Consider the following 13,321-nt stretch of genomic DNA (forward strand, 5'->3'; position numbering starts at 1 on the left):
TGTTGGACTACCGGGACCACAGTTTAGTAAATCCATAAATAAATATATATATATATATATATACTTTACAAGTTATCTTAATTTAGAGAGCCCTGACTAATGCAACACACTAAAATAAGACCTACAAATACAGCAACCAGTATTTACTAAGAAATTAAATTCACTTTCACTGTCCCTATTAAATGTTGACATAATGTGCTGCTGTTTTCTGAAAGGCCAGCAGGTGGCAGTAGTGCCAACAGAATGCATACGGCCAGAGCGAGGGCTCCAGCCGACTGTGTCTGCATCCTCATGAAGGTCGTTTGTCACCCAGTGAAACAAACAAAAAAAAAAGAATGAACACACATATCTAAATCACAGTAGCCTCTGCTCGACCCCCAGGACAACCAGTCCCTCGCACTCTTTTCTGAGATTAGGTATTGTATGCAAAGCCCCGGGTACAGTGCCCGGCACACAGTTAGGGACTGTATAATGTCATCATTAAGCCCGTTTGAAGTGCTGTGACCCACGAAAGAGAGTTCCACGGAGAAAACGAAAATGTAAATCCTCTTCCTTCTTACTCACTCGGCATTCAAAACAGGCGTGAGAGGAGCGGCTCCCTGAGCACGATCTTGTAAGAGAGAATTGAACTAATATCCCTTAATGACGAGAAAGATCTTTAATGCTCAGACAAGGGCTTTGAGTAAGTTCAAAGGCTCTCCGTCTGGAGACCTCATTCTCATTCTGCAGCGTTTCCATTCACTCACTATTCATTTGTTTCGCCAATAGCTAACTCCAGATCACAGCTAAGCATTGCCCTGTGGAAGGCACCTTTTCAATGACTTTCTAACTACATAGAGAGCAGATCCGTCCTAGTTCCTATTTGCCTTAGCTTAGATTTGCTTTAAAATAAATAAACAAGGGGGCTGGAGAGGTGGCTCAGGGTTTAAAAGCAATGGCTGCTCTTCCAGAGGTCCTGAGTTCAACTCCCAGCAACCACATGGTGGCTCATCACCATCTGTAATGAGATCTGGCGCCCTCTTCTGGCCTGCAGGCATACATGCAGACAGAACACTGTACACATAATAAATAAATCTTTTTTAAAATAAATAAACAAATAAGTGGCTTAAGAAGTGAACATTTCTTCCTCTTCTAGGGGCTGAGAAGGATCAGGATGCTGCGGACCCTGTGCCTGGTGAAGGTCCCCCTGGTTACAGTCAACCATCTCACTGCATCCCCACAGTGTAGAGGAGAGAGTGAGCACAAGAATGAGAGCAGAGAGGAGGATGTCACCTGTCCTCCCTTAAGAACACTTAACGTCATCAGTCCCGTCTCGTGACAGGTTACCTCCCAGAGGCCCCATCTCCAAATGCCACGTTGGGGCTTTTGGGTTTCAACATACAGATCTGAGGTGAAGGAAAGTATTCAATCCACAGCACCGCCCCCCTCACTCAGCAAAGCCGGTGTACTTAAGAGCCTATGAGCCGCCTGAAGGAGGTTTGCAAAACACAGACACAGAAACTAAAGTTACTAGACTTTGAGCAACAGTTTAACTTTTCCAGATGTTTCCTGTGCACATGGCAGCTGTTACAAATGCCTCCCTGGACGCTGCCAAGAGGCTAATAAGATACAGTGCCCGGTCTGAGGATTTGTTTGTTTGTGTGTTTGTCTGTTTGCACTCTCCAGCACAGAGCATGTGGTTGCCATCTCCCGCTGTGGCCTGATTCTCTGGGACAAACTTCCCACTGTAGTTCAGGGTATTGTGATTGTGTTCTACAAGATCTCAGTAGCCACCGAGACATCTGCATCTGGCTATGGAATGGCAAGGATTGGGGGGTTGTTTTGTTTTAATCTACTTTTTTTTTAAAGAGCCAATTAATTTAGAATTCAAAGCACGGTGGCGGCTGAGGCAAGCATTTCTTTCTGGTCAGTAAGTACGGACAGTCCCCGACAGCTCTGCCTGGGCAGCTTGGTCTCCATGCTGAGGCAGAGAGGCAAGACTCCGTTCCAAAGGGCAACCAGGCCAGGACTTGGAGACACATCAAATATATTTCAGTAGCAGCTGAGAACCTTTTATTATTGATGACATCTCTACTCGGTCTTCCATTTTTCTTATAGTCTTACCCAACCTTCATTAATCTCATTTTCCCCCTGATTTTATCTTCTTCCTCAACCCAAGGATTGGCACAAATTTCATAAAATAACATTTTCCCTCGGCCTTGGGGTGATCGCTCATTAGTATGTTCTGTGTCTTGAGGGATTTAAAATGCCAGTTAGCAGAGCAGACAGCAAGCAGCAGACTGAAAGTCCTCGAACTTCGGCATACCCCCACCCGCACTGCCAGAGACCGTAAACCCACAGGCCTAAATACCGACCTTTATCTTAACTGCACAAATGTCTTCTCTCTTAATCCCCATGCAAAGCCCTCAGTTTGCTATCTCTGAAACAGGAAGCTGAAATGCTGAAGTACCCTCACATAAAATACAAGATCCTAAGAGACAGTTGTGTAGCTGGGTCTGTTTGAGGGTACCCTGGCAGCGGGATCAGGATCTACCCCTGGCGCATGAGCTGGCTTTCTGGATCCCATTACCTATGGTCAGACATATTGCTCACCTTTGAGGCAGGGGCGAGGGGCTGGGTCCTGCCTCAACTGAATGGACCAGGCTTTGCAGTTCCCCCCATGGGAGAACTTACCCTTTTGGAGGAGAGGATGGGGGGTGGGATAAGAGGGGAATCTGTGGTTGGTATGTAAATGAATAAAAAATTTTTTTAATTAAAAAAAAAAAAAACCAAGATCCTCCACCCGGGACTGGTAAGGCAACTCTGGGTAAAAACACTTCCCAGGCAAGCCTGGCCACCTGAATTCCACCCCTAGAACCCACATAAAGGTGGAAGGAGTTAAATTTTCCATAAAGTTATCCTCTGACCTCCACACCCACACTGTGGCACGTTCACCAACGCCCCCTACACACACACACACACACACACACACACACACACACACACACACACACACACACAATGTGCATGCACAAATAACAATAATAATTTTTTTAATCCTCCAGGAGACAAACCAAATGACCACTTTAGTACAGTTCTCTCCCCGAGATGTCTCCTGAGTGGACAGCCCTGAACTTGACTGCAGCTAGGGTGGTGTCCATCCCACCTGAGGATTGATCACGCAAGAGAGAGGGGGCCCCCTCCTCCCCGCCCCCAGATCCTAGCTGCCCTTGCCGGCTCACACCGGACCACCTCTTCTGTGTGTTTCCAGAAGCCATCTCCACACCCATCTGTCAACAGCCCTCCTCCATGAGTCTTTCCTCACACAGCCCAGCTTCACCTCTGAGATCTACCCAGAGCCAGTCCCTGGGAAGTGCCAAGACTACTCAACTGGTCTTCCACGGGAACCAACCGGAACCAACCGTCTCCTGGCCCCAGCATTGATTGACTGGCTGTGACCAGAGAAATCAGACTAGCAATGGAGCATTCTCCTTACATATGCTCCTGGGATGTGGAAGGCCAGGGAACCCAAGCTCCCTGGAGCCCTCCCCATCCCCCAACCCCCCACTCCCCCACCCCCCCACCCCACTGTTAATGGTAAAATCTTTGCAGAGCTGCATGCACTCAGTAGACCAGCGCAGGGGTGCATCCCTTGATGTTCGCTCCGTTGGCCATTATAAAATATAGTTTTCTAGAATTATCTTTATCAGAGCAGGCTGCTCTAACAAAATACCATAAACTGAGTAACTTAAGAGCGACGGAAATTTCTCACGCTCTGGAGACAGGGAAGGCCAAGCTCAGGGTAAACTGATGTCAGGTGAGAGCCTGCCTTCTCTCTGTGAATTCACAGAGCAGGGGTAAAGCAGCTCTCTGGGACTGCTACATGAGGACAGGAATCCTAATCCCGAACCCTGGTGACCCCGATGTTCAAGCTCTGCCTCGACCCGACTCCTCCCCATTCCAAACCCCGCCCCTCTCAGAAGCCCCCCCAAGCGGTGGCTCCTCCCCCAGAGCTGTAAAAGACCACGCCTACAGGGTATTTAAGCTGCCTTCTTGTGAGCGGCCAGGTGATTTTTCCGGTCCCCCACCCCCTACCCCCATCTCTGGGGGTTGGAAAGGTCACCCAGAACAGTTTGCCCAATAAATCTGGTCTTTTATTTTTAATTCGTCTTGATTTGGCTTACTGCGTCGGTGGAGAGACAATATCGGGGTACAGAAGCTGTTACCAAGGTACTGCCACAAAGCACCTTCCTCACAAGAACATCACTTAAGTACTTGGTTTTCAATATATGGACTCGAGGACGCACAATTAGACCGTGATAAGCACATACATAGCAAATGAACGTTAATTAAAATTAACTACTGGCCTTCGCGGGGGGGGGGGGGGCTTATTTTTAACTGTTCCCACTCATTTTTAAGTTACCTTTTAGTTGGAATATAAAGAAATGGGTTTTCACACAGATGTGTCATTTATCGTCACACTGCTCCCGTCTGCCCCGCTGCCTCTCATCATGTCCTTCCCTCCACTTCTACAGGTCCCTCTCCGCCCTCCTGACAGCTCTCCCTCCACTTTATGACATAACTATCCCCACCCTCTCTTGTCTGCGCCTTCTCCCTCCCTTTAAACCTCTTTCCCCTTCCCACAGCCCCTTCCTGACTTCCACGTGTGTTCATTTAAGTCTAGATTCGGTAGACGAGAGAAAACACACAGGATTTGTCTTTCTGAGTCTGACCCATTTCACTTTAAAAGTGAACTACATACAGCTCTGTACAGTCACCGTGAATTTCACAACTTCAGAGGAATAAAATCCCCATTGTGCATGCGTACCACGTTTTCTGTATCTATCCACCTGCTGGTGAACATCTAATCTGGCTCCGTATCTTGGCTATGGTGAACAGAGCGGCAGCGAGTGTGAATGCACAGTCTCTCGTGGTATGAGAGTGTGTCCTTCGAGTGTATTCTAAGGAGTGAAGTAGCTGAATCACGGCTGCTGGCTTCTTGAAGAATTACCTTGCTGACCTCCACAGTGGCTGCACCCATTTACGATCTACCAGCAGTGAACAGGGGTCTCTTTCTCCACAGTCTCGCCAGCATTTATTGTCACGTGTTTTCTTGATGCTAGACATTTGGACTGGGATGACATGGACTCTCAAATTCAAAGTAGTTTGAATTTGAAATTTCTATGATGGCTAAGCATGTTGAATGCTTTTTCAAATGTTTGCTAGCTAAGCGTATGCCTTGTTTTGAGAGCTATTTAATTTTTTAGCTTTTTTATTTGCTGGATGATTTTTTTTTTGGTTGGAGTTTTGATTACAGATCTAATTACAGATTTTAGTATTGATCCCCTTTTGGAAGATACAGGCTGGGAGAGTTTCTCCCATTCTGTAGACTGTCCCTCTAGAGATGGCTTCATGAAATCCCTCCTCTCGGATGGCTCTAGCTTGTGTCAAGTTGATGTAAAAACCAGCCAGTACAACTGTCCTCTTGTCCATTTGATACACAATCACTGTTAAGCTACAACTTTTCCTTTCTTATTCATCCCCTAAGTTAGGTATTAACATCGACATCACACTATAAAACTTTCAAAACTTACAAAGTCCCACAGTCTTTTTAAAATTCAAAGTCTCTTTTAAAACCTAAAATCTCTTTTAAAATTCAGTCTCTAAACTGTGGGCTCCTATAAAATAAAAAATAAATTCAACACATCCTTACTTCAAGAGGGAAGAACCAGGGCACAGTCACAGTCTGAACAAAGCAAAACGAAACTCCAACAGTGTAAATAACTCAACACCCAGTATCTGAGATCCACTCACCATCTTCTGGGTTTCTACAACGGCTTGGGTCACTTCTCCGGCTCTGCCCTCTGCAGCACACACAGCTTATCTTCTAGGTTCCAGCTGGCTCCACTCCACCAATGCTACTGTTCTTGGAAGTCATCCATGGTACTGGCATCTCCAAAATGCTGGGGTCTTCTGCTACAACTGGGCCACACTTTCACCAGTAGCCTCTTATAGGCTCTCTTCAGGGTGCCAAGCCTCAATTTCTCTGCAAGACCCCTCCAACCCTGGGTCTTCAACTGAGGCTTCACATTCACCAAAGGCCTCTCCTGGCCTCTCACAGTGCCAAGCCTCAGCTGTTCTTCATGCCCCTTTCATGCCTTCAAAGCCAGCACCACCTGGGTGACTCTTGTACTACTAAGTCTGACGGCCAGCATGAGGTAGAACCTTGGCCACCTCTGGAACACAGCTTCTGTGTGCTCATTGTCTGGAAACACTTCCCAGAAGATTTCACCTTAGTAATGCTGGTCTCTTGTCAATCATGGAGAATTTCTTGGGTCCAGCTGACCAGCATCCATTCACAGAAAAAAAAAAAAAAAGGTACAGTCTTTACTTCCCTCTGAAACTTCACAAGCCAAGCCCCCATCCTCTGCACTGCTCTCAGTGTTCTTATCTTCTAAGCTTCTACAGAACATCCACCAAACTCTCAACACTCAGTGACTTTTTTAGTCCAAAGTTCCAAAGTCCTTCCACAATCCTCCAAAAAACACAGTCAACTTTGTCACATCAATACCCCACTATGCTGGTACCAACGTGTCTTAGTTGGGGTTCCTATTGCTGTGATGAAACACTATGACCAAAAGCAAGCCGGAGAGGAAAGAGTTTATTTGCCTGACATTTCCACATGCTAGTCCTTCATTGAAGGAAGCCAGGACATGAACTCAGACAGGGCAGGAACCTGGAGGCAGGAGCTGATGCAGAGACCCTAGAGGGGTGCTGCTTACTGGCTTGCTCCCCCATGACTTGCTCAGCCTGCTTTCTTATAAAATCTAGAACCGCCAGCCCAGGGATGGCACCACCTACATGCAATAGGCTGGGCCCTCCGCCATTGATGGCTAATTAAGAAAATGCCTTGCAGCTGGAGCTCATGGAGGCATTTCCTCAACTGAGGCTCCCCGCTTTCTGCTGACTCTAGCTTGTGTCAGGTTAGCATAAAGCTATCCAGTCTGCCCCACAACCTGAGTGTGACCCTCACACCAAAATGAACGAGGGCTCCTCCCTGCTCACTGACCTGGACCAGCCATATGGGGACTCTGAACAGAGTCCTGAGTGGGAGGCAGGGATAAAAAGAGAAAGAGATAGCAAAAGGAAAGAGTCGAAAGCTGGGGCCAGGAGAGCTGAGGGGCTGATGATCCAGACCAGCAAGTCCGTTAACGACAGTTCTTTTTATACTCCTCACATGGGGAAGCAAAATGTATGTGAGTAAAGAGCATCAGACAGCGGAATTACAGGGAACTTAGAATATTCTAGGGTTCCCCTTAGCAAGGTGCATTATGGGGAAGCAACCAAAGCATGTCACACCTCAGTGTCTGGAACATTTAACCGCATGTATTTGAAGAAAACGTCGAGTACCAGTTCCCAGACTATTGCCCCCGCCCTCCAGGCCCTAGCATCAGTCCACAGCCAGCCTTGCATGGCAGGACTCTGGCTAGGCCAGGGCAAGATGCCCACAGCCCGTCACGAGGGCCTCTGGGCAGTCTCCAGTCCAGTCTAGGCCCCAACAGTTTAGCAGTCCTAGAAAGAAAGTTGCTTTCCTCACAGTTCAAGGGATAGTCCATCATGAAGTAGTTAAGGCAGGGGGAGCTTGAAGTAGCTGGTCACGTGACATCCCAAGTCAAGAAACAGAAAGACAATGCGTCTGCTCCTTGAGTCCTCTTTCTCTGTGTCCGAGGTCCAGGAGCCCAGCTGGGGAACAGTACAACCAACAGCATGTGGAGCTTCCCACCTCAAAGACTATAATCAAGATAATCCCCTTGGGCAAGTACCTGGTGATACGAGGACCTGGCCAGCAAGACCAAGATCTATGATTTTTTTATTTTATTTTATGTGTGTGTGTGTGTGTGTGTGTGTGTGTGTGTGTGTGTGTGTGTGTGTGTGTGTGTAGTGCACATGTGGAGGTCAGAGGTTGTCCTGTGAGAGTCAGTCCTCTCCTCCCACCACGTAGGCTCTGGGGATTGAACTCAGGTCGTCAGGCTTGGCGGCAAGCACCTTTACCCACGGCGCCATCTTGCCAGTCTTGCCTCCGAGGTATTGCCTTGAACAGATGTGGCCACTGGATCCAGAACATAAGTACTGAGGTCCTCCCACCGACCAGTGGCCGGGATCCCTGTTTGCTCTACTTGGAGAGAAACTGTAGGTAGACAGGAAACTCTTCAAATACGGACTTCTAGCACCTGTCGCCTCTATTAACGCTTGACAGCAGCGGGCAAGCAGATGTGGTAACGAGTAGTGCCCTCTATAACAGCCCCCCGAAAGCCTGCAGCACCAGGACCCTTGGCCCGACAGTACTATCACTCTATGCAGGATTCGGGGGCTGGAACACTTGGCTACTGGTAACCAGTGATCCAGCGCTCAGTCTCGAGGGTGTGCCGCTCTGTGGAGTGCTTCCGGCAAGAAGGGCTGTAGATTCTCTTCTCTGCTGTAGATTCTCTTCTCTGCTGTAGATTCTCTTCTCTGGCTCCTCTGTCTGCCCTCTCTTGTCATCTCCCATCTTTGTTTGCTCTCTTCTCCCTTCCTGACCTCTCTTCAAATCTTCAAATGCTGTTCAGTTGCTAATGGCCACTGCCAAGACTTATGGGTACATGCCTCTGTGGAGACAGCACAGGAGAACAAGGGTAGAGCTGGCAGGATCTGAGGCATCCAGGGGGCCGTTCAGGAACTGGATGATGGGTGCGGTTAGGGTCAGTCAGGCATCCTCTACCACAGTGAGCAGGAACCCAATGGACAGAAGGAATTCCTGGGAAGAATCATGTTGTTTGTTTTTTTTCTCTTTTGCTCCTGGGCTGTTCCTTTTCTCTTACTTCTGTAAATCTTACTCTTACTCCATGGCTTCTTGTGTAGCTGGGTGGCTGGCCCCTAGAGTCCTCCTCCTTCTCTGGCTACTCCTTTCTATCTTCTTCTCTCAGATTTCTCCTTCTATCATCCTCTCTGCTTGTCATCCCCACCTATTTCTCTCTCCTGCCTCACTACTGGCTGTTCACTCTTTATTAGACCATCAGGTGTTTTAGACAGGCACAGTAACACAGCTCCACAGAGATAAAGAAATGCAACATGAACAAAAGTAACACCCCTGAAAATAATATTCTGTAACAGAATCAGAGTAGTATGAGGCAGCGGCAGCACACAGGTGCCACGTATGGATCTGAGCCCGGGGGTATTTCTAGTACTGAGGCTTCTGAGGGCACCTGCTTCTGCTGTCACATGGCACATGGCCACAGGCCTCCAAGGACGCTGTCCCACCGCATCTTCAGCAGCTCAACAACAGTCGTCAGTCCTTTGTGCTGGAGAGCCCGATCTGAGGCTCCTGAGCTGGGCAGCATCACGTCCCAGAGCTGGGTCGGTACGGGCAGCTCTGCACCATTTTCAGCCGTCAAGTTGTGGAGCAGCGTGGTAGGTATCTGTGCTGTTAGGGTCACAGCGGCCCCTGCAGGACCCCCAGCTGTCAAGTCATGGCCCAAGGCCTGAGCTTTTCCAACCATCAAGCTGCTACCTGAGCCCAGTGCCAAGGCTGGCACGCGTCCTGTCCAAGCCATGCCTGCTGCCACCGTCTCCATGGCAGCCATCCTCTGCTGTTTCCTCTGCTTCTTGTTACCAGCTCAGCCCTCACGCCCAAAGGAGACAAAGAAAGGCCACTCGAGAGTAGTCTTTATTAGACCTGATGTTGCAACCCCAGGGGAGATGGTACAGAAGAGTCCCCAGCCGCCACCGAGAAGGGGTGCCGAAACAAGTCATAGCCTGGACACCTGATGCAGTAGCCCCTCCCCCAGGGGAAGGGCTCCCTCTCTGGACAAGGTGAGGGTGGTTATGTAGGCTGGTGATGGCCGAACCCCTGGCCCGTGCTGTTCCTAACAGCCTTGGCAGAGGCTGAGCCTTCAGGAGCCAGGGCAATCAGCGCAATGCACTCTCTTGCCCAGTTGTGTCGAGGGATGCATGGAGCATTCCAGATGGCCAGTGCTGGCACCAGGGGAGTCAGGCGACTTACAGCCCTTCTGCACAAGGCAGTTCAGGCTGCACAGGGGTACTAGACCTGCTCCCTGGACAGTCAAAGGACCCTGTGCCTAGTGTGGGTGCTTGTTTATAGGAAGACAAACGTAAGGAGTGCTTACCAACACAAATAAGAGCTTAAACCAGCAGTGATTGGTTTTTTTTTTTTTTTTTTTTACATTTCAATGGTGTTTAACAGTGTCCAAGGACAGACGGGTCCCGGTCTGTCTCAGCCCAACCTGGGGCAAGCACATGAGGTACCATGTGCAAACTCAGGAACCACAGTTGACCGAGAAATGAGACTTGTGCATCTCATAGGGCACCAGTGGCCGTTGTCCCAAAGGCCTGTCAGCAGGTCCAAGCCCTCCCTGCTCAGCTACCGAGTGGCTGCCTCTGGTGGCTTGAGAGAGAATGTTCCCCATAGGCTCTCATGTTTGAATTCTTGGTCCCTGGTAAGTGGTGCTGTTTGAGTACGGTCTAGGAGGTGTGTGTGTCACTAGGGACAGGCTTTGGGATTTCAAAGACACACATCATTCGGTTTATTTTCAGCTTCCTGCTTGTGGTACCACATGTCAGCTCTCAGCTTGCTGTTCCCACCACAGTTCCCTGCCGTGCGTACTCTAACCCTCTGGAGCTGTAAGCCCAAATAAATTCCTCCTGGGTAAGTTGCTCGGTCGTGGTGTTTTATCACAGGCACAGAAAAGGAACTAAGACAAGGTTTGCCTCCTTGAAGAACCCTGCTGCCAGCTCGGTGGTGGAGCCTGTTATGAGCCAGGTGTGTGAAATGTTTTGATTACATGAGCCATTTGGAACTGCTGCTTTCTCCCCCTCCCCCTCCCTGGGCATCCCATCCCCTTCTCACTATGTCTCAGTGAGAAATCACGGAGGCAGGGGGTTCGTGAAGTGGTATATGGCTCCCCCTCATTTTCACACATGGTGTTGGGCCTCTGCGTGGACACTGCTGTCTTCAGACACCCACTCACATATTCACACATGTACATGAGAAGCAGCTCACCCCACACGCCTCTCAGCTTTGTGCTGTAGATATCACTCTATATAAATAAAACACTGATGGCCAGTGACCAGACAGGAAGTATAGGTGGGACAAGGAGAGGGGAGAATTGGGGAAACAGGAAGAAGGAGGGAGAGACACTGCAGCCACCGCCAGGACAAGCAGCATGTGAAGATGCCAGTAAGCCACCAGCCACGTGGCAAGGCATAGATTTATAAAAATGGGTTAATTTAAGATATAAGAACAGTTAGCAAGAAGCCTGCCATGGCCATACAGTTTTTAAGTATTATAAGCGTCTGAGTGATTATTTTATATGTGGATTGTGGGACTGTGGGGCTTGGTGGAAGCTGGAGAGAAGCCCTCCGCCACATAAAGATGGCTATCACACATAAAATCTGGATTATGTTGTCTTTGATATTCGTAACTAAAGAAAAACATTTGATTGTAAAAGCTGTTCACTTATGCCAAAATGTAAATTTTAAAGGTAACTTGACTTCAAAATTTGGATATAAGGATATGTTACTTTGGAAAAGAGGTTCTGCTTTTATTTCCACAGAAAACCAGAGGCTGTGGATTTGTTCCAGATTAGGATACATCAGGTTTCACCAGCCAAGACCCCCTGAAAGGTCTCCAATGACACCATGGCCCAGATGATCCAACATCCAGAGCAGTTTCAAGGCAACTGGTTCACACAATACAACCTCACAGACTACCCCATAGGCCTAAAATTTTCTTTACATCCCCATAAGATACAGCGCCCCCCTCCAGCAGGAAGTAGTAAGAGATGCTACGCCCAAATTCCCAAATATACCAAGCTGGCTTTAGAGGTGGAATTGGCTCACTCCCCCTCTAAACCCAGACATATTGCTTTAAAAAAAAAAATGGTTAAGAGATTCTTGTGTCCCAAATCAGAAGAGCCCTCTGGTGTGGGACAGAGAAAAAACAATATTTTTATTTAAAACAGGTTGATTATAAATGTGATCTCTTTCTAAAAAAGAAAAGGGGATATGATATAGATATATAGGAGGATATAGAGATGATAAGATAAAAGGGTAGATTAATGAACCTACTTTTAAAGAACAACTTGTTTAAAATGTTTTACATTGGTATAGATTTTAGTTTATGTTTAAAATGTTTTACATTGGTATTTTAGTTTATTGATACAAACTTAAAGTTAATTTTGTTATACTGTAATATATATATTTCTATTCTTGTTTGAGGTATTATGTTTATGTAACTCATTTAAAATTGTAATGGATAATTAAAAATAGATTAATAATTAGTCATCTATGATAATCATATTTATAGCCATGTTAGTTAAGTCTTCTAAGTATACATAGATATATTTCAGATAGATAGGTAATCTTCAAACACTTCATAGACCTGGAGAATATGGCATTTAAATAACTTAGAATTCTGTTGATGTGAGACACAATTGCTCCTGGCTGCACCAATTGATCCCGAGAGAATGTTGGGCTTCTAAGACATTTCCATTTGGAAGTTTGTCTTTTTGGCACAAAATGGCCTACTGGGCAAAGAACTGCCCTTGCCTTGACGGCTGACAGTACAAATGCAATGCTGTCCTTTCTGGACAAGCGGGACACAAGGAAAGCGACCACTGTACTCTGCCAAGACAGGGTAAGATGGTCTCTCAGAATTCCTGCTTCTGAAAATGGTCTGTCAGATACTCTAGGCCTGTAGAAAATTTGAATACACCAACAATGCTGAGAAACATTAGGTGACTGTCCAGGCTGCCAGTTGTCTTGGTCTACTCTTGCAAGATTCCCGAAAGTTGCTTGCATCCATCTACCATTTCTCAGGTACCATTATGTTCCTTCTCAGGTCTTTGATGTGGTTGAAAACTAGATAGTTGTAATTTCCTCAGTTATGATAAAAGATAAGTTAGATATAAAACCTTAAACTTACAAATATAAGATAGATAGGACATCTTTAATATTGTAACTGTAATTCTTGCTTGATAATTGTTTTGTTATATGCAATTTTACTATGTTAAAAATTAAAACCTTCCTTTTTAAAAAAAAAAAAAGAAGAAAAGGGGAAGTGTTGTGGATATTGTTCTATATAAATAAAACACTGATGGCCAGTGACCAGACAGGAAGTACAGGCAGGACAAGGAAAGAGGAGAATTGGGGAAACAGGAAGAAGGAGGGAGAGACACTGCAGCCACCACCAGGACAAGCAGCATGTGAAGATGCCGGTAAGCCACCAGCCATGTGGCAAGGTTATAGAAATGGGTTAATTTAAGATATAAGAACAGTTAGCAAGAAG

The sequence above is a fragment of the Peromyscus maniculatus genome, chromosome 20, assembly GCF_049852395.1.
Source record: "Peromyscus maniculatus bairdii isolate BWxNUB_F1_BW_parent chromosome 20, HU_Pman_BW_mat_3.1, whole genome shotgun sequence".
Lineage (NCBI taxonomy): Eukaryota > Metazoa > Chordata > Mammalia > Rodentia > Cricetidae > Peromyscus > Peromyscus maniculatus.